Genomic DNA, 20979 nt, shown 5'->3' on the forward strand with positions numbered 1-20979 from the left:
GCGCCCGCCACCACACCCTGCTAATTTTTGTATTTTTAGAAGAGACGGGGTTTTGCCATGTTGGCCAGGCTGGTCTCGAACTCCTGACCTCAGGTGATCCGCCTGCCTCGGCCTCCCAAACTGCTGGGATTACAGGCATGAGCCACCGTGCCTGGCCCAGGAATTTAAAAAAATAATACTTTTCCATGTCATATGGAAAAGTATTTATATATTTATTCAAATATATAAAAATATGACAATATTAAATAAGACCCTTTATTTTATTAATAGGTAGCTCCTCAGATGTTTTAGTATTGTAAATAGTAGTATGTGGAGACAGTATAGCACAATGACTAAGGATACAGGCTCAAAAAAGACTGGCTCTTGGTTACATTCCTGGCTTAGCAGCCACCCTGTTATCTTGCATAAGTGCCTCAACCTCTTTAACTTAGGCTCCTTCACTGATTTTCAGTTCATCTATAAAATGGAGATAATCATGGTGCCTATCTTATAAAATCATTGTGAAGATTAACTAAGATTGATAATACTTAACAGTACCTGGCAGAGATGACCTCTCAATACTAGCTATTATCATAACTGAGATGGGATACTGAAAGTTAGCAAGATCCACTCAAAATATATTTCAAATTCCACCTGGAGGCTTAAAAACAATTATCCATTTAATCTTCTAAAAACTCTATGAGGTAGAAATAATAATTCCTATTACAAAATACTACTCATGACAGGTATTTAGAACGGTTCTAGAAGCTTAGAAGATAATGTTAAATCCACAAATGCCAAGTGCTGACCACAGATCAAAATTAATCCTGCTCCTTTTAAAGTATCAGTAGTCATTTGGAGATGCTATAAAACTATTCCAACAATTCTGCCAGTTTCAAAGTATGTATCACATGAATTCTTTCCAAATTATTAAAGTATGTTCACTTAGAAAATGTGAATATAGAAAAATACACAAAAGAGAAAACAGTTACTCAATGTCTCAGTTTAAGAATACTCTTGGCCGGGCGCGGTGGCTCAAGCCTGTAATCCCAGCACTTTGGGAGGCCGAGACGGGCGGATCACGAGGTCAGGAGATCGAGACCATCCTGGCTAATATGGTGAAACCCTGTCTCTAATAGAAAATACAAAAAACTAGCCGGGCGACGAGGCGGGCGCCTGTAGTCCCAGCTACTCGGGAGGCTGAGACAGGAGAATGGCGTGAACCCGGGAGGTGGAGCTTGCAGTGAGCTGAGATCCGGCCACTGCACTCCAGCCTGGGCGGCAGAGCAAGACTCCGTCTCAAAAAAAAAAAAAAAAGAATACTCTTTTTTTTTTTTTAAGACGGAGTCTCACTCTGTCGCCCAGGCGGGAGGGCAGTGGCGCGATCTTGGCTCACTACAACCTCCACCTCCCGTGTTCAAGTGATTCTCCTGCCTCAGCCTCCCGACAGCTGGGACTACAGGCGCGTGCCACCACACCCGGCTAATTTTTTCTGTTTTTAGTAGAGATGGGGTTTCACTGTGTTAGCCAGGATGGTCTCAATCTCCTGACCTTGTGATCCGCCTGCCTCGGCCTCCCAAAGTGTTGGGATTACGGGAGTAAGCCACCAAAGAATATGCTCAAATAACACTCTTTGAGCAATGTTTTAAACGAATTATACAATTTGAGACACTATGTACTGCTTGGTATCTTTCTTTTTCATTGTTACTATATCATGAATATGAAATAAGTTCATGATGCACATCATAGAATTTTTTCTGAAACACAGTTTTCAATGGCTGTAGGATATCAATGTCCCATAATTTAATCAGTCCCTTGTTATTAAAGTTTACTTAACTAGTCCCCTGTTATTAAGGTTTTCTGCCTTGGCCATAGTTGTGAACTCTTTTCAATCATGACCAATTTACCATTTAAGAATAAATATGATTTTTGACATTATTTAAGTCACTCAGAATCAAATGACTTATCAAGCCAAGACATAAAATAGGTGACATTAATTAAAGTACTTATTATAAAGCAGTCACAGCATCAGCATACATTTTCTCATTTGTTATAACCACCCTATGGGATTGATACTATTATTCCCATTTTACAAATGTGGATACTGAAGTTTAGGAGAGATTAACTTTCTGGAAGTCAAACAGTAAGTGGCAGGGCTGAGATTTGATTCAGAAACCCACAGTCTTAACCTCGGTTCTGTTTGGCTTCCCTAATAATGGTAACAACAAAAGCAGTTAACATTTATTAACACACCAGGCACTGTAATAATTAATTTATTCCTATAAAGGAAAACCTAGTTGTTATTAGTTCAATTTGCCAATTCTGTCCCCAGGACTTTTTCTTTTTTCTTTTTTTTAACCTACCTATATATACCTTTATTCACTGTGGTCCTACTGCTTAGAACATCCCTCTCTTTTTTCTCTATTTAATGTTTACTGTTCAGTCAAATCTCATGTTCTCCATAAAGTCGTCCACAACTTTCCCATCTTGGACTTATTTGTAATTACAACTTGTAAAAAGTCAAGTCAAATATGCAGTATTAGAAAGAAAACTATGAATACTGGGGGTAAAGTGAATAAAATAAAATAAATAAATAAATAATAGAAAACTGTACCTAGCTGTGTAACTTTGGACAAGTCAATTAACCGCTCTAGAATTCAATTCTTTGCCTGCAAAATGAGAGGGACAAACTAGATCAGCAGTTCTCAAGGCATAAATTAATTAGAATTATGTGGAAGTTTGGTTAAAACACAGATTACTGGGCTCCACCTCTGTAATTTCTGATTCAGAAAATTAGGGAGGAATGAGAATTTGCAATGCTAATACATTCCCAGGGATACTGATGATGGTGGACCAGGATCACGCTTTGAGAACCATGGGAGTCAAAGAAAAGTCTTTGAATACCAAGGTAAAAGAACTGGTCTTTACTTTTTTTTTTTAGGGGAAAAATTTCAATTACTGTTGTAACATTCATCAAATCTTTTATTAAGAGATGGCTTTGGCGGCAATGTGCATATAAGAAACTAAGGCACAATAAAAAAGACTCCTTCAATATCAGCAATAAATTAGAAAAAGGCCTGGATTAGGGTGGTGGTAGTAAGAACAGGAACAAAACAAAATAAAAACCTAAAAACATTACAGCTCAGTCACTCATCCCTGTTAATGTTTTTGCCATTATCCACAGCAAAGTTGTATGTATATATACTCCTTATAGCTATAAAACAGAACATGAAATCGGGAATCACTTTCTGGAATTGCGAGAGCATTATGTCATTTTTAGGGATTTGGTGTTCAAGTTACTTTCTTAGTACATTTCAATTTCTAATGTTTAAAAATAAAAATATGGGGAAAAATGACCGACTAGGTAGACTCATTTTATTTTATTTTATTTTTGTTTTTGAGACAAGGTCTCACTCTGTCGCCCAGGATAGACTGCAGTGGCATGATCAAAGCTCACTGCAGCCTCGACTTCTGGAGCTCAAGTGATACTCCCACACCTCAGCCTCCTTAAGTAGCTGGGACCAAAGGCACGCGTGTGTTTTCTGTAGAGATGGGGTCTCACCATGTTCCCAGGCTTATAGGTAGACTCATTTTATCTCCAAGACTATTTAATGTAATTAGTAAGAAAATAAAGATATAAACCCCCTACAACAAAGAAAACAGGATGGACACCATCAGTGTACATAAGAAATTTCAACAGATTTCTGTAACACTTAAAAATAAAGGAATGTGGCCAGGTGCAGTGGCTCACGCCTGTAATCCCAGCACCTTGGGAGGCCAAGGTAGGCTGATCATCCAAAGTCAGGGGTTCAAGACTAGCCTGACCAACATGGTGAAACCCCATCTCTACTAAAAACACAAAATCAGCTGGGCATGGTGGTGCATGCCTATAATCCCAGCCACTTGAGAGGCTGAGGCAGGAGAACTGCTTGAACCCGGGAGGTGGAGGTTGCGGTGAGCCAAGATTGCGCCATTGCACTCCAGCCTGGGCAACGAGAGCGAAACTCCACCTCAAACAGTTAAAAAAAAAAAAAAAAAAAAGGAATGTTCCCTGGTGAAGAAAAGCAGAAAAAGCTATATTGCCTGGTAAACTATAGATGAGCCTACAACAGAAGACAGAGATATCAAGTTCACTCAAAACCTGAGCGAAAGCCAGGCATGGGGGTGCACACCTGTAGTTCCAGCTACTCAGGAGGCTGAGGTAGGAGGATCACTTAAGCCTAAGAGTTCGAGGCTGCAGCGTGCTATGATTGCACTATGCAGTCCAAGCCTAGGCAACCAGGTGGAATCCCATCTCTAAAGACGAAAAACAAACAAAAACCTCAGTGAAGATTTCAACTTACAAAATCCAAGTACAACAAAGGACACAGTGATATGTGGATCTCAAAACAAGCCAAATCTCATTGAACCACCCAACAAGCATAAAGGTAGATTGAATTTCCAGACACACAGAGACTTATAAAGTTAATCTTCTCCACAATCTTTCTTAAGAAATTACTTGAAGATATATTTCAGCAAAACTAAGGAGCAAACACCAAAAGCGAAAGACACGGTATGCAGCAATAAACAGACTATCTCAGGAAAGCAACAAAGAGAAGGAATCCCATGATAAAGGGTACAAAATAGGTCCAAAGAAACCAGTATACACTGAAAGAGGGCTCTGGGAATGAAATTTCCTTGAAAAAAACGGTAATAGATTAGATAGTAGGGAACCTGGAAAAACTTGAGGACATAAAAGGCCGTAAGTGGTATTAAAAAAGAATCCATCAAAACAGCTAGAAATATCTTCTGAGTGGCCTATGGACAGTAGTATCAGTTAGTGGAGAATGAAATATAATTTTAGCACATATTCAGCACTACAGAGGTAAAATGTCCATATTCATAAGGTGAACATTTACTTTTCAACTTCAACAATCCACCTACATATAAATCAATGAAGAAAACTTAACTAACGATAGGATAATTATGTTATCAACTGTGATAATGAAAATGTAGAACTGAAACAGCACAGTGTTAAAAGGCAAGAACCATGAACGTCATAATACAAAGGAAGGAGTCTACAGATATTATCCAAGTTGAAGAAACAAAATTAAACTGTAAGTATATGATTTAAAGCTATACTGGGATGAGTTGGATGGTCAGAACGTTGTATGTAGACCATCACAGCAGAAATCAATAGACAATGTTTAAATGAGATAGTGGAATAAACTCTGAGCAGCCAATACAGACATTACACTATTTATGCACAGAAACTCATCTACTTTATTCAAAGTTCACCACTCGGGATCTTTACTTTGCACACAATTCTTTCAATTAGGGCACCAGATTTCCAAGTCTACATACCTAACAGTACATGTGGATTTATTAGAGATTACAAAGTCAGTATATAACTTGCCCCATAAACAAAGAACATGCCATTTGTTTGAGAGAAAAGATACATACAGCCACTAATGAGCAAAAAGGTATTTTTTTTTTTTAAATCAGCAGAGACAGGGTTTCGTTTTGTTGCCCAGGCTGGTCTCAAACTCTTGGCTTCAAGTGATCCTCCTGCCTCAGCCTCCCAAAGTGTTGGGATTATAGTCGTGAGCCACCATACCCGGCCAGTAATTTTATGGTCTCAGACAGACATATATATAGCTATACTATATGTACAACCAGACCATGTGAGACAAGTAAAGACTACGAATATAAAATAAGATCCTGTATCTGCAGTACAACTGATCTACATAGAAGCTTAGAAAAATCAATAAAAATAATTATGGGGGGTAGATTTCATAGCATGGATAGGGATGTGGGTTAGGGGTAATACCAGACCACAAAAGATGAACAACTATGTGTTCAGAGAGAAGGGACATTAACAAATGAGCAAAGCTAACTCAGGAGCTTTGTCAAGAGAAGCCATAGTAAATTAGAGAAGGAAGTCTTCAGGAACTCAAAGTCATTGAATGAATATACAAAACTGGCAGATGCAGGACTACAGAAATATTTTTTAGGCAAGCCTGTTTCTTACCACCAAAATTACAAGATAGCTTTTGCAGCTGGAAATACAAGAATCATAAGGAAGATGCAGCAGACTTTTAAAAATTGCCATTATTTTGTGCTTTACATGGGCAAATATATATATATATATTACACACACACATACATTTCAAATCTTTACCAAAGTAGATGAAATAGCACATTAAAGAACAGCAGATGGCGCCAAAATATCTTTTTAAAAAATTCACTGCCTTGGGTCACTATAAATGATAAACTGAAACTAAAGGGAAACTAACACAACTGAAAAGTATAAACTAGAAAAAAAAATACAAATTATTCAAGTTTTCTTTTTATTTTTTTGAGGTGGAGTCTTACTCTGTCACTCATGCTGGAGTGCAGTGGCGCAATCTCAGTTCACTGCAACCTCCGCTTCCCAAGTTCAAGCAATTATCCCTGCCTCCCCCTCTTAAGTAGCTGGGATTACAGGCATCTGCCACCATGCCCGGCTAATTTTTGTATTTTTAGTATTGATAGGGTTTCACCATGTTGGCCAGGCTGGTCTCCAGCTCTTGACCTCAGGTGGTTCACCCACCTCAGCCTCCCAAAGTGCTGTGATTACAGACGTGAGCCACCATGCCTGGCCCAATTATTCAAGTTTTCATGTAGTAAACCTACACACTGATGTCAATAACAATGTTCTAAAGCATTAATACTTAATGAAAAACATAACACAGGCCAGGCGCGGTGGCTCGCGCCTGTAATCCCAGTACTTTGCGAGGCCGAGGTGGGCAGATCACCTGAGGTCAGGAGCTCAAGACCAACCTGGCCATCACGGTGTAACCCTGTCTCTACTAAAAATACAAAAATTAGCCAGGCATGGTAGCACATGACTGTAATCCCAGCTATTCAAGAGGCTGAGGCTGGAGAATCCCTTGAACCTGGGAGGTGGAGGTTGCAGTGAGCTGAGATTGTGCCATTGCTCTCCAGCCTGGACAACAGAGTGAGACTCTGTCTCAAAAAAAAAAAAAAAAAGAAAAACACAACGTAAATGCAAAAACCTGAACTGACTTATCTAGAAAAAGGGTAGGGCGTGGTGGCTCATGCCTGTAATCCCAGCACTTTGGGAGGCCAAGATGGGTGGATCACAAGGTCAGGAGTTTGAGACCAGCCTGACCAACATGTTGAAACCCCGTCTGTACTAAAAATACAAACATTAGCTGGGAGTGGTAGCACGTGCCTGTAATCCCATCTACTCAGGAGGCTGAGGCAGGAGAACGGCTTGAAACTGGGAGGCGGAGGTTGCAGTGAGCAGAGATTGCTCCACTGCACTCCAGCCTGGGCGACTGGGGTGGGGGGAGGGAGACGGCGGGGGGGAGGGAGACAGGGAGACAGGGAGAGAGGGAGGGAGGGAGGGAAGGAAGGAGGGAGGGAGGGAGGGAGGGAGGGAGGGAAGGAAGGAAGGAAGGAAGGCAGGCAGGCAGGCAGGCAGGAAGGCAGGCAGGCAGGCAGGAAGGCAGGCAGGCAGGCAGGCTATAAAATTAAAGGAATTCATATCAACATCTACTTAAACTCTTAATGGCACTAACAGAACTGATGAGCAATATAGGTAATTTAAAGCCACTCTTCAGAGAAATGTATTTTCTTTCTTGATTCTAGGATGCGATGTGTAAGCAGAAACGCTACAATAAAATGTACCCAACTAATCTGAAGATCATCCAGAGTTCAAAATATTAAAATACAAAAATAGAAAATGAAAAAAATTAAGGATTTGGGGAACTTGTGCCAAAGTCAATGGTTCACTTTTATCATGATATTGGGGTTAAGACTGAATTGAATTTCAGATGTCTTGGAGGATTTTTTAAAAAAAGATTAAACTAATTTCACCAGTTGGTGCTGTGAAGGGAGGTGGGGGAAAACTTGGCAAGATTTAAAAGTAACAGGCTCTAGATAATTTACATACATATACAAAAAGAGTACATTTTCATAAATGGATGAGACCTCAAGAAAGATTCTCTTCCAATCTCTTGAATACAAATAACTAAAGCTTTACTCTTGTCTTTCTTATTTGTAGCCCTCAAAGTGTTTTCAGTTAGGCCTTCAAGGTAGCTGGGGGTTTACACCCTTCAAGCACTAAAACAGAATTTTAATTTTAATCATTTTGATTAAAAATATTTTCAAAGTCAATTATGTTATCTTTTAAGACAAAAATATTCTTAAAATAACATTAATACTTATAAGATAATCATTAGGATCATGAAATAGTCTATTGTTTTGTGCTAGGGTAAGATCTGAGATCCTGAGGCTCCATTTATCAGTACAAAGCTATTTTCTAGAACAAGTTATCCTAAATGCTTAGTTTGATATTCTCATAAAAAGTTTATAGACTTTTTCCCCTTCTTGCTGTCATGTTGCTGTTTCTAGCTGTCCATGGCCTAACTATAAAATCCTCTCTTCTCTGATAAACCGATAAAATAAGCTTACTAGACATGTCTGTTTTTAAAGTAAGAGTAAACAGGCACTAAATGAGAGCTTAAGAGATTTTTTCCAAGAAAGAACACGGTAAGTTTTAGAACTATGCTATGCTGCTCAGAAGTCTTTATTGCTTCTGTTTTTTAGTGTTAAATGGAATTGCTGGGCACTTTATTCCAAATAGTTAAACTACTCATTTTTATCACTGTGCCCTGACTAGTTAACTCATATGCCAGAGAGCACACAACCAAAGAATCTCCAACAGCCAGGGCATGAGAAATTGGCTATATTTCACATGGCTGGCTAATAAATTTAAACAACAATTATGAATGTAAGTTTTCAATCCTTAGCCTTAAGAATTATTTTACCCTGGATTTTTTTTTTGGAGACAGAGTCTCCCTCTGTTGCCCAGGGTGGAGTGCAGTGGCGAGATCTCGGCTCACTGAAACCTCCGCCTCCCGGGTTCAAGCAATTCTCCAGCCTCAGCCTCCTGAGTAGCTGGGACTACAGGTGCACGCCGCCACGCCCAGCTAACTTCCTGTATTTTGGTACAGACAGGGTTTCACTGTGTTGCCTAGGCTGGTCTCAAACTCCTGAACTCGGAAAATTCGCCTGCCTAGGCCTCCCAAAGTGCTAGGATTACAGGTGTGAGCCACTGCGCCCGGCCTACCCTGGATTCTTAACCAAAGCTAATCAAAACTTTTTCTCTGCAGGAGACAGAGATAAAGAAAGTCAAACCAAATAGTCACACAGAATAACCGTGTTCCGCTGGAAAACAGGAAAAAAAAAATTAGTTGTTTTCCCCTATTTTCTTGAGACGGAGTTTCGCTCTTGTTGCCCAGGATGGAGTACAATGGCGCAATCTCGGCTCACCGCAACCTCTGCCTCCCGGGTTCAAGCAATTCCCCTGCCTCAGCCTCTGGAGTAGCTGGGTTTGTATTTTTCCTAGAGTCACCACACCCAGCTAAGTTTGTATTTTTAGTAGAGACAGGGTTTCTCCATGTTGGTCAGGCTGGTCTCGAACTCCCAACCTCAGGTGATCTGCTTGCCTCGGCCTCCTAAAGTGCTGGAATTACAGGCACGAACCCAGCCTTCCCCTATTTTTTTTTTTTTTTTTTTTTTTTGAGACGGAGTCTTGCTCTGTCGCCCAGGCTGGAGTGCAGTGGCTGGATCTCAGCTCACTGCAACCTCCGCCTCCCAGGTTCACGCCATTCTCCTGCCTCAGCCTCCCGAGTAGCTGGGACCACAGGCGCCGGCCACCTCGCCCGGCTAATTTTTTGTATTTTTAGTAGAGACGGGGTTTCACCGTGTTAGCCAGGATGGTCTCGATCTCCTGACCTCGTGATCCGCCCGTCTCAGCCTCCCAAAGTGCTGGAATTACAGGCTTGAGCCACCGCGCCCGGCCGCCTTCCCCTATTTTTAAGTCTTAAACTGGGAAGTGTAGCCATCCTCAAACTTAGTTGTATACTGAATCACTTATGTATCTTGTAAAAACATATACATCCACACTTCCTATGGAGTAGATATTGTAATTGACTTCATAATATTCATTCTATCTCATACGAATAGTCTGATCATTTCTTTTTTTTTTGAGACAGGATCTTGCTCTGTTGACCCCTGCTGAAGTGCAGTGGCACAATCACGGCTCACTGCAGCTTCAATCTCTTGCGCTCAAGCGATCCTCCCACCTCAGCCTCCCAAGTAGCTGAGCCCACAGGTGCATACCACCATGCCCAGCTAATTAAAAAAAATTTTTTTTGGAGAGACAGTGTCTTGCTGTATTGCCCTGACTGGTCTTGAATTTCTGGGCTGAAGCAATCCTTCCATCTCAGCCTCCTAAAGTGCTGGGATTACAAAAGTGAACCACTGCACCCAGCTCATTTATGGTGACTCTATACCCTAGGATTGGCAGGTCCAAGCCAATGTGGCCCAGTGAGACACAAGAAGTAACCTGCTTGGTCTTGGCTTCTGGGAAAGAGATGTTGTCTCTTTTCTCCTGATAGATACAAACAAGGATGAAGGATGCATTATTTATAGAAGGCAGCCATCCTAGGTCCTTAAAGAGAACTAACCTAAGGCCCTTGTTGACACAATGAATAGGGCACACCTAAGACAACAGCAGAAAATCAAAGACAAAACTTCTTGTCATGTAAAGGTTAAGTTTTCTTTTTTTTTCTTAAGATAGAATCTTGCTCTGCTGCCCAGGCTGGAGTGCAGTAGCACAATCTTAGCTCACTGCGACCTCCGCCTCCTAGGTTCAGGCGATTCTCCTGCCACAGCCCCCTGAATGGTTGGGATTACGGGTGCACGTTACCATGCCTGGCTAATTTTTTTTTATTTTTTATTTTTAGTAGAGATGGGGTTTCAGCATGTTGGCATGGCTGGTCTCAAACTCCTGACCTCAAGTGATCCGCCTGTTTCGGCCTCCCAAAGTGCTGGGAGTACAGGTGTGAGCCATCGTGCCTGGCCAGTTCTTATAGGATAAGCCAATTTAAATCAGATTTAAGTTACATACAAAAACATCCTGAAATTTTAAAAAGCTCCACTGTTCAAGATACATAACCAGAGCTGAAAGTCATTGGACTAGAGCAGTAATAGCCTGAAATTAAACGGGGTGATATGAAGAACTGGAAAGGAAAATGAAAATATGAATCAAAATCTGATCTGTGGGGCAAACTCCTTTTTTTTTTTTTTTTTTTTTTTTTAAGAGATAACGTCTTGCTATGTTGCCCAGACTGATCTTGAACTCCTGGGCTCAAACGACCCTCCTGCCTCTCAGAGTAGCTAGGACTACTGTGCCACCACGCTTGACTAACAGGGCAAATGTTAAATCATAAAAATGTAAGTACAAATCTCAAAATATGCACAATGTATAATTCTTTCTCTGGATCATCTTTTAGCAGTGATTATCACAGTACAAGTATATAAATGCTATATAATAACTATAACAAATCTAAGAACAATTAGCCCAAAGACTTACAGCAGCTTCAAAAATGTTTTCACCTGGGTGTGGTGGCTCACACCTGTAATCCCAGCATGCTGGGAGGCTGAGGTGGACGGATCACCTGAGGTCAGGAGTTTGAGACCAGGTTGGCCAACATGGTGAAACCCCATCTCTACTAAAAATACAGAAATTAGCCGGGAGTGGTGGCACATGCCTGTAATCCCAGCTACTTGGGAGGCAAAGGGAGGAGAATCACTTGAACCCATTAAGCAGAGGTTGCAGTGAGCCAAGATCGTGCCATCACACTCCAGCCTGGGTGACAAGCATAAAACTCTAAAATACACACACAACGAAACAAAAGTTTCCCCCTTGCCTTCAAACCTATTTCAATATAGAAAATAAAAACAAAACATTGTTGTTAGGTTAGCTCAACATACAGTAGTCTCAAGTTAAAGATGCTGTAGGAGAGCTAATGAGCTAATTATTAAATTAGAATTCTATTTACATTTTCTTGTTAGGAATAATCACTAGTTGATTTTATAAAAGATATTCTGCTTTCAGGCCTATAGAGAATCAGAATTCAATAAAAATATACTTTAATTTCTACAAGTGCTCTTAAACAACTCATTTACATGACTCTGAAACAACCCAGCTAAAGAAAACTTAAGTGAAACCTATAATCAAATCATAAGGGCATTAGTTTAACAAACTCTTCTTTAAAAAAATGGTCTACAGACAGCTCCTAATTTATGAAGTACCTAAATAAAAGTGGTAACTTTATTTCAAAAGTTTCCAATAGTTCTCACTAGACCTAATATTTTGGGATTATGGTGTAACAATTTTTCAAGGAATTGGTTAAATCTGAAGAAATATAGCATCTTCCTCTAGAACACAAAGGTCGGGCGCGGTGGCTCACGCCTATAATCCCAGCACTTTGGGAGCCTGAGGTGGGCAGATCACTTGAAGTCAAGAGTTTGAGACCAGCCTGGCCAACAAGGTGGAACCACGTCTCTTACTAAAAATATAAAAATAAGCCGGGTATGGTGGCACACGCCTATAATCCCAGCTACCTGGGAGGCTGAGGCAGGAGAATCGCTTGAACCCTGGAGGTGGAGGTTGCAGTGAGCTGAGATGGTGCCACTGCACTCTAGCCTGGGAGACAGAGTGAGACTCTGTCTCAAAAAAAAAAAAAAAAAAAAAGGCCCATAAAGATAAATCGATAAATCTAAAGCTCAATTTATGGTTTTGTTGTTTCGAACAAAATGGTAGTCAACTTACAATATGGTATATGTGCTGGAATTTTTAATTAATTTCAATTAAAAAGCTGGCAATTTGGTCATGTTTACCAAGGCATGTGACTTCACTGATCTTCACAGTTGTAAGACTAACAAAACTATGGTAGTTAAACAGAATTCCTCCTAATTAAATGTTCCTATTCACTAAATACAGAAAAGCATTTAAGTACTCATGGTATTTCATGAGAAACCATATAAAGATAATGAAAGAAGTAGAAACTACCTTTGAACAACTCATAATTAAAGACAGGAATTGGCTGGGCACGGTGGCTCATGCCTGTAATCCCAGCACTTTGGGAGGCCAGGGCAGGCAGATCACCTGAGGTCAGGAGTTCAAGACCAGCCTGGCCAACATGGCAAAACCCCATCTTTACTAAAAATACAAAATTAGCCAGGTGTGGTGGTTTATGCCTGTAATCTCAGCTACTCGGGAGGCTGAGGCAGGAGAATTGCTTGAACCCAGGAGGCAGAGGCTGCAGTGAGCCAAAATCTCGCCACTGCACTCCAGCCTAGATGACAAGAGTGAAACTCCATCTCAAAAAAAAAAAAAGACAAAAATAAACAAGAATCTAGATTAAATAACGGTAAATAAGAGCCTAGATTTAATAAATTATTTATGTTATAAACAAACAATAGAGTCTTCTGTCAAGATGAACACAAGTCCACAGAGGTCAGGTAAATCACTAACTTATTCACTAGGGCAACGACACACCTATGAAGTAGGTATTTTCACCCACATCAAGTGATGGAATTGAAAAGAAGCAAAGCCTTGAAATTTAGTTTTACTTTTAAGATTCTTAAATGAATCCACACGTATTATAATAGTCTATTTGTTATGTGAGACAAGAACACTCTTTCCTCATTTATTCGCCAACAATACTTTAAGTAAAATATTAGTGTAACACGCAACCAGACTTTCATTCTACATGTACAAACAAAACACCTGGGCATTCGTTAGTTTAAACCTATTTATAGAGCAATATTTTCTTAAACTAAAAATTTCCTGAACTGTTGTTTCCTGTTTCCACGGGAATTAACAGAGTTGTGTTAATTGTACGTATATATGAACCACAGTGTCTGGTAGGTAATAAGTGCTCTATAAATACCTATCAATAAACAAACTGCAGCAAAACTTGATTGTATCTTTGTGACAGAAACTCCTATCACCCCAAATTTATTTACCCCTTCTGTGATAAAACCAAGATTTTAACCCGCACAGATGAACATCTTGAATAAAGCCCACATTTCTCAGCTTCTATTATTACTGAGTTGGCCAGACACGGCCAATGGGCTACATGTGTCCTGCATGACTTCTGAGATATGTTTTAAAAGAAAGGAAGAAGACCCATCTTCACCCTTTCTGCTTCCTGGTAGAAAGAATGTTGGAGACTGAACACATAGTTTGAACCACAAAAGCTGTGTTTAAGGATTGTAGACTAATAAATAAAACAGGGGCCTAGGTCCCTAATGTCATAGTGGAGCCTTCATACCAACTCTAGATGCTTACCTGTAGACTTTCATCACAACAGAGAGGAATAAACTTCTATCTTGTTAAACAACTGTTGTTTTGGGTTTGCTGTCACTCTGGCAGATCTAATTTTAATTAATAGTCATACAAAGTAAAAACATTCTCTACATTTGTGTAAAAATCTTAAATTTAAGACATTGGTGGAAACAACATGGGATATTATTAGAGTCAGCAGAATGTGTTCAAATACCAGCCCCAATACTTAGTTACATGATTGTGGGCAGACACTCAGCCTCATTGAGCCTCAGTTTCCATATGGGTAAAATGGCAGAAAAATATTTACTTCTGAGAACCTCCCTTTTACTCGTGAGGATTAAATATGATAAACGGGGAAAGAAGGAAGCAAAGGGAAAACAAATAATCAGCAAAGATACTTTAAAAAATATTAGCTGGGGCCAAGTACAGCGACTCATGCCTATAATCCTAGGACCTTGGGAGGCTGAGGCAGGAGGAATCACTTGCAGCCGGGAGTTCAAGACCAATCTAGGCAACATAGCAAGATCCCCATCTCTACAAAAAAAAAATTGGCTGGGTATGGTGGCGCACAACAGTAGTAGCTACTTGAGAAGCTGAAGCAGGAGGAATACCTGAGCCCAGGCGTTTGAGGCTGCAGTGTGCCACTGCACTCCAGCATGGACAAAAGTCAGATCCCTTCTGTTTAAAAAAAAAAAAAAAAAAAAAGGTGGGAAAAGGAAATAAAAATGGTTCAAAACCCAAAAATAATGTAGAAAGCAGGTAATTCAACTATATCTCATCTTTTATAATATATAACATCTACAAAATGAGGGTGTTGTATTACATGGTATCTAAAGGTTCTTCCAGCACTAAAAAACGGTATCTCAAAATTATGTGTTCTGTTACACATTATCTACACTAGCAAGTTTTCTTTTCCCTTTTTTTTTTTTTTTTTTTTTGGGACAGAATCTCACTCTGTCACCAGGCTGGAGTACAACTGGCGTGATCTAAGCTCACTGCAAACTCCGCCTCCTGGGTTCAAGCAATTCTCCTGCCTCAGCGTCCTGAGTAGCTGGGATTACAGACGCCTGCCACCATGCCCGGCTAATTTTTGTATTTTTAGTAGAGATAGGGTTTCACCATGTTGGCCAGGATGGTCTCTACCTCCTGACCTCATGATCCGTCCACCTCAGGCTCCCAAAGTGCTGGGATTACAGGCGTGAGCCACCGCACCCGGCCTACGCTAGCAAGTTTTCTTACAACCTTTCAGCTCCATGTCACTTTGAGAAAAAATACCCACCCTCCAAACATACTTTGATAACAGCCAGGATTCTCCATGAGGCTTGATTATCTTCAGAATACTTTTAAGTATGTAACACTGTTCTGACTCTGCAAAATGTTTTGTGTTCCCTGGCATTTTTTATATGTACTCAAAAAATAGAGCTGCAATATCTAAGAATTAAGGCCCTCTGACGATACTCACAACTTATAAATAAGCTACCTGAAAACTAAAAATCTAATTGCTCCCAGGTTCCAGATTTTGTCTAATATGGTTTCCTTTAATTAACTGCTTTAATTAATTTCATTATTCTCTCTTCTCTTTATTGGTACAGTGTAGTATCAGTCAGATAGGCTAGTTTAAGCTGCAGTAACAAATCTCCAAAACTTCCTGTCTAGCTTAAAACAATGAAAATTTATTTGCTGTTCACTTTACATGTTTATCATGAGTTGGTGAACAGCTCTGCCCCATAGAGTCGTCCTCCACTGGAACTCAGCTTATGGAGCAGCTACTCTTTGAAACACTACTAGTTGCAGCAGCAGAAAGAAAAGAGAGTTCTAGAAGTTCTCATACTGGCAATTAAATGATTGGCCTGGAAGTGACACACTAACTTCCATTCACAACTCTTTGGTTAGAACTGTTCACACGGCCCAATAACAAAGGGGTCAGGAAGTGACAGATGGAAGAGAGCCAAAAATAATCACTAAGCAGTATAAATGATTACTCCAAGTCCCAGTCTAATGACACATACGAAAAAGGTTAAATAAATGTTTTTAGTGATATAGATTTGAGAAACTATTAATTCTAATGGTCATTTGATCACTTAAGATCAGGACCTTAAGCTTCACTGAATTCACAAACATAAACTTCCAGATTCCAGGGGAATCTAAATCAAATACCTGGAGTAAGTCAATAAAGAACTGACACACAGTATCTGCATGTTGTTATCTATGTAGATATAGATACATACATACATACATATTCTCCTAAAGACATAGTACATTTCCAGGGAAATAGAGATGACAATGCCAGCCCAAATTTGAGGCTTAAAAAAAATATATTAATTCATTCCATGTTAAGTTTCTCATGCCCCAAAATTAAAACCAGCAATTCTTTTTGTAAGTCTCTGAATATGGGCCAAATAGTTAGCAAGGGTCATATATATAAATGCCTAAAGATCACAGGTAAAGAAAGTGAGTGAAGAAATATCAGAGGATGCAGAGAACTGAAGAACTTATGGCCCACACAATCCTTACCCAGTGCAAATTCCTGGACAACTACTGCCATGTTAGAATTCAAGCCAGTGTTACTGGATGGTCTGAAATATACAAAGAAGCTGGGAATCAGCTATTCAGGAGGCTGAGGCAGGATAATCACTTGAACCCGGGAAGCAGAGGTTGCAGTGAGCCGAGATCGCACCACTGCACTACAGCCTGGGGGATAGAGCGAGACTCTGCCTCCAAAAAAAAAAGAAGCTGGGAATCAAGACTATGTGAAATCTCTGGAAGCTTTCATGTTCTTCTCATTATCCCTGGGTACCCTGAAATTTCACAATATGCCACAGTGTGGGCCACTTACCATTGTCATGAATGCTTGGTGGGCCCTCCCAACTGCAAATTCATGTACTTTATTTTTGAGAAATTTTCTTGAAATATTTGTTTGAATTACTTCTCAATTTTGTATTTCTGGAACTCCTAATATTTGAGAGTTGGACCTCCCAGACTGACAGCTCTCTAACCGCCCACATTTCACATTTTTGTTTTAAAATTCCAGTTCCCCAACCATTGTTGTCATTGCCCAATAGGCTCATAAAGTGGCCATGGTGGCAGGAATGGAGGTTATACCTGGGCTTAGCAACAGGAACTTCTACTTGCCAAGGTTGATTTGGCTATGGCTGCTGTTGAGTGTCCAATCTGGTAGCAACAGAGGCTAATACTTAGCCCCCAATATAGTACCATTTCCTGGGGTGATTAGCCAGGTACCTAGCGGCAGGTGTATTGTACTGGACCATTTCCATCATGAAAAAGGCAGCATTTGTTCTCACTGGCATAGACACTTCGCAGCAAATGAAAGGCAGCAATAGGCCCATGTTCATGGAATTCACTGGTTTTACCATGTTCCCTAGCATCCTGAAGCAGATGGCTTCACAGAACAAGTGATCTTTTGAAGATTCAGTTACAACGTTAGCTAGGTGGCAACACCTTGTAGGGTTGAGGCAAAGTTCTACAGGAGACTGTGTGTTCTGAATCAGTGTCCAATATACAGTGTTATTTCTTCCATAGCCAGAATTCACAGGTCCAGGAAACAAACGGTGGAAACAGGAGTGACATCACTTATTACCCATAGTAACTCACTAACGAAATTTCTGCTTTTTTTTTTTTTTTTTTTGAGACGGAGTCTTGCTCTGTCACCCAGGCTGGAGTGCAGTGGTCGGATCTCAGCTCACTGCAACCTCCGTCTCCCGGGTTCACGCCATTCTCCTGCCTCAGCCTCCCGAGTAGCGGGGACCACAGGCGCCCGCCACCTCGCCCGGCTAATTTTTTGTATTTTTAGTAGAGACGGGGTTTCACCGTGATCTCCTGACCTCGTGATCCGCCCGTCTCGGCCTCCCAAAGTGCTAGGATTACAGACTTGAGCCACCGCGCCTGGCCCTGAAATTTCTGCTTCTTGTCTCTGTGAGCTTATGCTCTGCTGGCCTAGAAGTTTTAGTTCTAGGTTTTATCAAGAGACACAATAATGATTTCACTGGAAGTTAAGACTGCCACCTGGCCACTTTGGACTCCTTATGCCTTTGAATCAACAGGCAAAGAAGGGTGTTACTGGGCTGGCTGGAGTGATTGATCTTGACAACCAAGGGGTAACTGAACTGCTACTCTACAATGAAGGAAAGGAAAAGTTATGTCTGAAATACAGGAGATTTCCAAGGGCAAGTCTCTCTGTATTACCATGTCCTGTAATCAAATGCAATGGAAAACTACAACAACCCAATTCAGGTGGGATTACTAATGGCCCAGACACATCAGGAACGAAGGTTTGGGTTACCCCACCAGGTAAAGATCCATGGCCAGCTGAAGTACATGCTGAAGGCAAAGAGAGTACAGAATGGGTACTGGAAGAAGGTATTTATACCACATAGTATGTAAGTTACAGGATTTCAAGAAGAGCAAACCCATGTGTTTTGCTTCCTTTTTTGGGGCAAGGTTTAGTGCACTTTTGGTCATAAACAGGATAGTTATGACATATTAGGTGAAAGTATGACCTGGCTCATTGTTTTTTAGTAGAGACGGGGGCTTCACCATGCTGGCCAGGCTAGTCTCAAACTCCTGACCTTAGGTGATCCACTCACCTCGGTCTCCCAAAGTGCTGAGATTACAGGAGTGAGCCACCGTGCCTGGCCAAGATTAAAATTTAAATTAGTGAACTCTGAGTAAGCTGACTGCCTCCCATGTGAGTGGGCCTCATCCAGTCAGTGGAAGATCTGAATAAAACACAAAGATCGGTCTCTCCAAGCAAGAAGGAATTTTCCAGGCAATTGCCTTTGGTGTTCATCTGTACCATCAGCTCTCCTGAGTCTCTCTCTTTCTCTCTCTACGTATATATCCTATTGAGTTCTGCTTCTCTGGAGAACCTTAATACAAGTGGATTTTTAAATTAGTGTTATTGCCACTTACCATCTCATTCTGCTTATGTTTTCTGCTCTGTACTACACATAAATCTAAGGAGCTGCTTCTGATTGCTACATAAATAGTCTCTGTGTGTGGGCTGAATTGTGCCTCTTAAAATGATATTATGTCCTAATCCCTGATACCTGTCAACGTGGCCATATTTGGAAATAGGGTCTTTGAAAATGCAAGTTAAGGTGGGGTCTTTAGGGTGGGGCCTAATTCAATAGGACTAGTGTCCTTATAAAAACAGGTAAGTGCCAATGTGAAGACAAACAGAGGGAGAATGCTATGTGACAAAAGAGGCAGAGACTGAAGTGATGCAGCTGCAAACCAAGGAATACCAAGGATTAACAGCCACCACCATAATCTACAAATAGGCAAGGAAAGATTTTACCCAGATTCTCAAGCATGGTGCTGCTGCTACCTTGATTTTAGAAAGAAGTATGAGAGAATAAACTTCTGTTGTTTCGAGCTCCCAGTGTGTGGCAGTTTGATATGATAGCACTAGAAAAGTTAGTACAACGGGCACTCACAAATTTTACTTATCTACATTCAGATTGATACATGGAACACACAGGCTGTCTCCAACTTCCTGCCACTACAAATAATATGGCAATGAATACCCATGTACATTATCCCTTTATGAAACTCTTACAAATACTCTGAGATGTCTACAAATGAAATTACTGGATCATAGGATATGCACATACTTACTACTAGTTGAGCTCCAGAATGGCCGCAGTCTACACTCACTACTAACAATTGGCATCATCCTCCACAGGGTAAGTTTTAGAAAGGCCACAAATGCTTTGATACTCCTCTCCCTTGATGAGGTGAAGCTGTATTCCTCTCCCCTTAAGTACTGGTTGAGTGTAGTCACTTGCTTCTAATGAACGGGAAGTGGTGATAGTATGCAATTTGGGAGAGCAGGTGATAAGACACAGTAGCTACCTGCTTGCTCTCTTAGATTACTTGCTCTGGACAAAGCCACGTGCCCCATCACCAGAAGAAGCTTTATGAATCCATTCAAGGAGCCCTGTGGACAGGCCCAGGCAACAGAAAATTGAGACCTTCTGCAAACAAATAGCAAGAAACTGAGGCCTCTTGCCAACAGCTACGTGAATGAGACATCCTGAAAGTACATACTCAAGCCTTCAAATGACTATAGCCCTGGTGAACTGTTTGACTGCAACCTAACGAGACTTTGAGAAAGATTTTAAATTTGGGGGTAATCTGTCATGAAAGATAACTAAATGCATTCAGTTTTCTGGTTTTTCTTCCCCTCAAACTAACAGGTACAAAATGAGATCTCATCTTAATTTACATTTTTTTCTGACAGCTAATGATTTGAGCATGTCTTCATAGGTTTATGAGCTTTGAGGTTCATCCATAAACCACCTATTTAGAATCTTTGCGTACTTTTATATTGGGGTGGCTATCTTTTTCCTTTTGATTTCCAGGAGTTCCTTGAATCCTGTAGATATTAAATCCCTTGTCAGATTTCACATTTTGAAAACATCTTTTCCCATTCTATCATGATGTCCCTTCAATGCACAGAACTCTTTAATTCTGATACAAACAAATTCATTCCACTTTTTGACACAAGCAATGTGCTTTCAAAGTTCTGTAAACAGTCTTTTCCCACTACTGGGGATAATGGGATAATCTGTCAACATTTCTATACCTTCCACATGTCATATATATTTTGATGTTTTTAATTTACAAGAGCTCATTTTCGTTCTTCCATGCTCCTTATTTATAACCTGAAGGTCTGACTTCACAAATAATTGTAGCTTCTTTTATCCCTCTGAAACTTAGTTTCTTTCACATTTTCTTCTTCCTGTACCATTTCTGCTGCTTTCAAGTTACTTCCATCTTTCTGCTCT

General features: G+C 40.4%; 1 protein-coding gene across 1 annotated transcript in view; it reads right to left on the bottom strand.

Annotated features, from left to right (window-relative positions):
• FBXO11 (F-box protein 11) overlaps positions 1–20979 on the bottom strand; it is a 99710-nt gene that overhangs the window by 44808 nt on the left and 33923 nt on the right. The gene's annotated exons all lie outside the window — the stretch shown is intronic.

Source organism: Piliocolobus tephrosceles, chromosome 15, assembly GCF_002776525.5.
Source record: "Piliocolobus tephrosceles isolate RC106 chromosome 15, ASM277652v3, whole genome shotgun sequence".
Classification (NCBI taxonomy): domain Eukaryota; kingdom Metazoa; phylum Chordata; class Mammalia; order Primates; family Cercopithecidae; genus Piliocolobus; species Piliocolobus tephrosceles.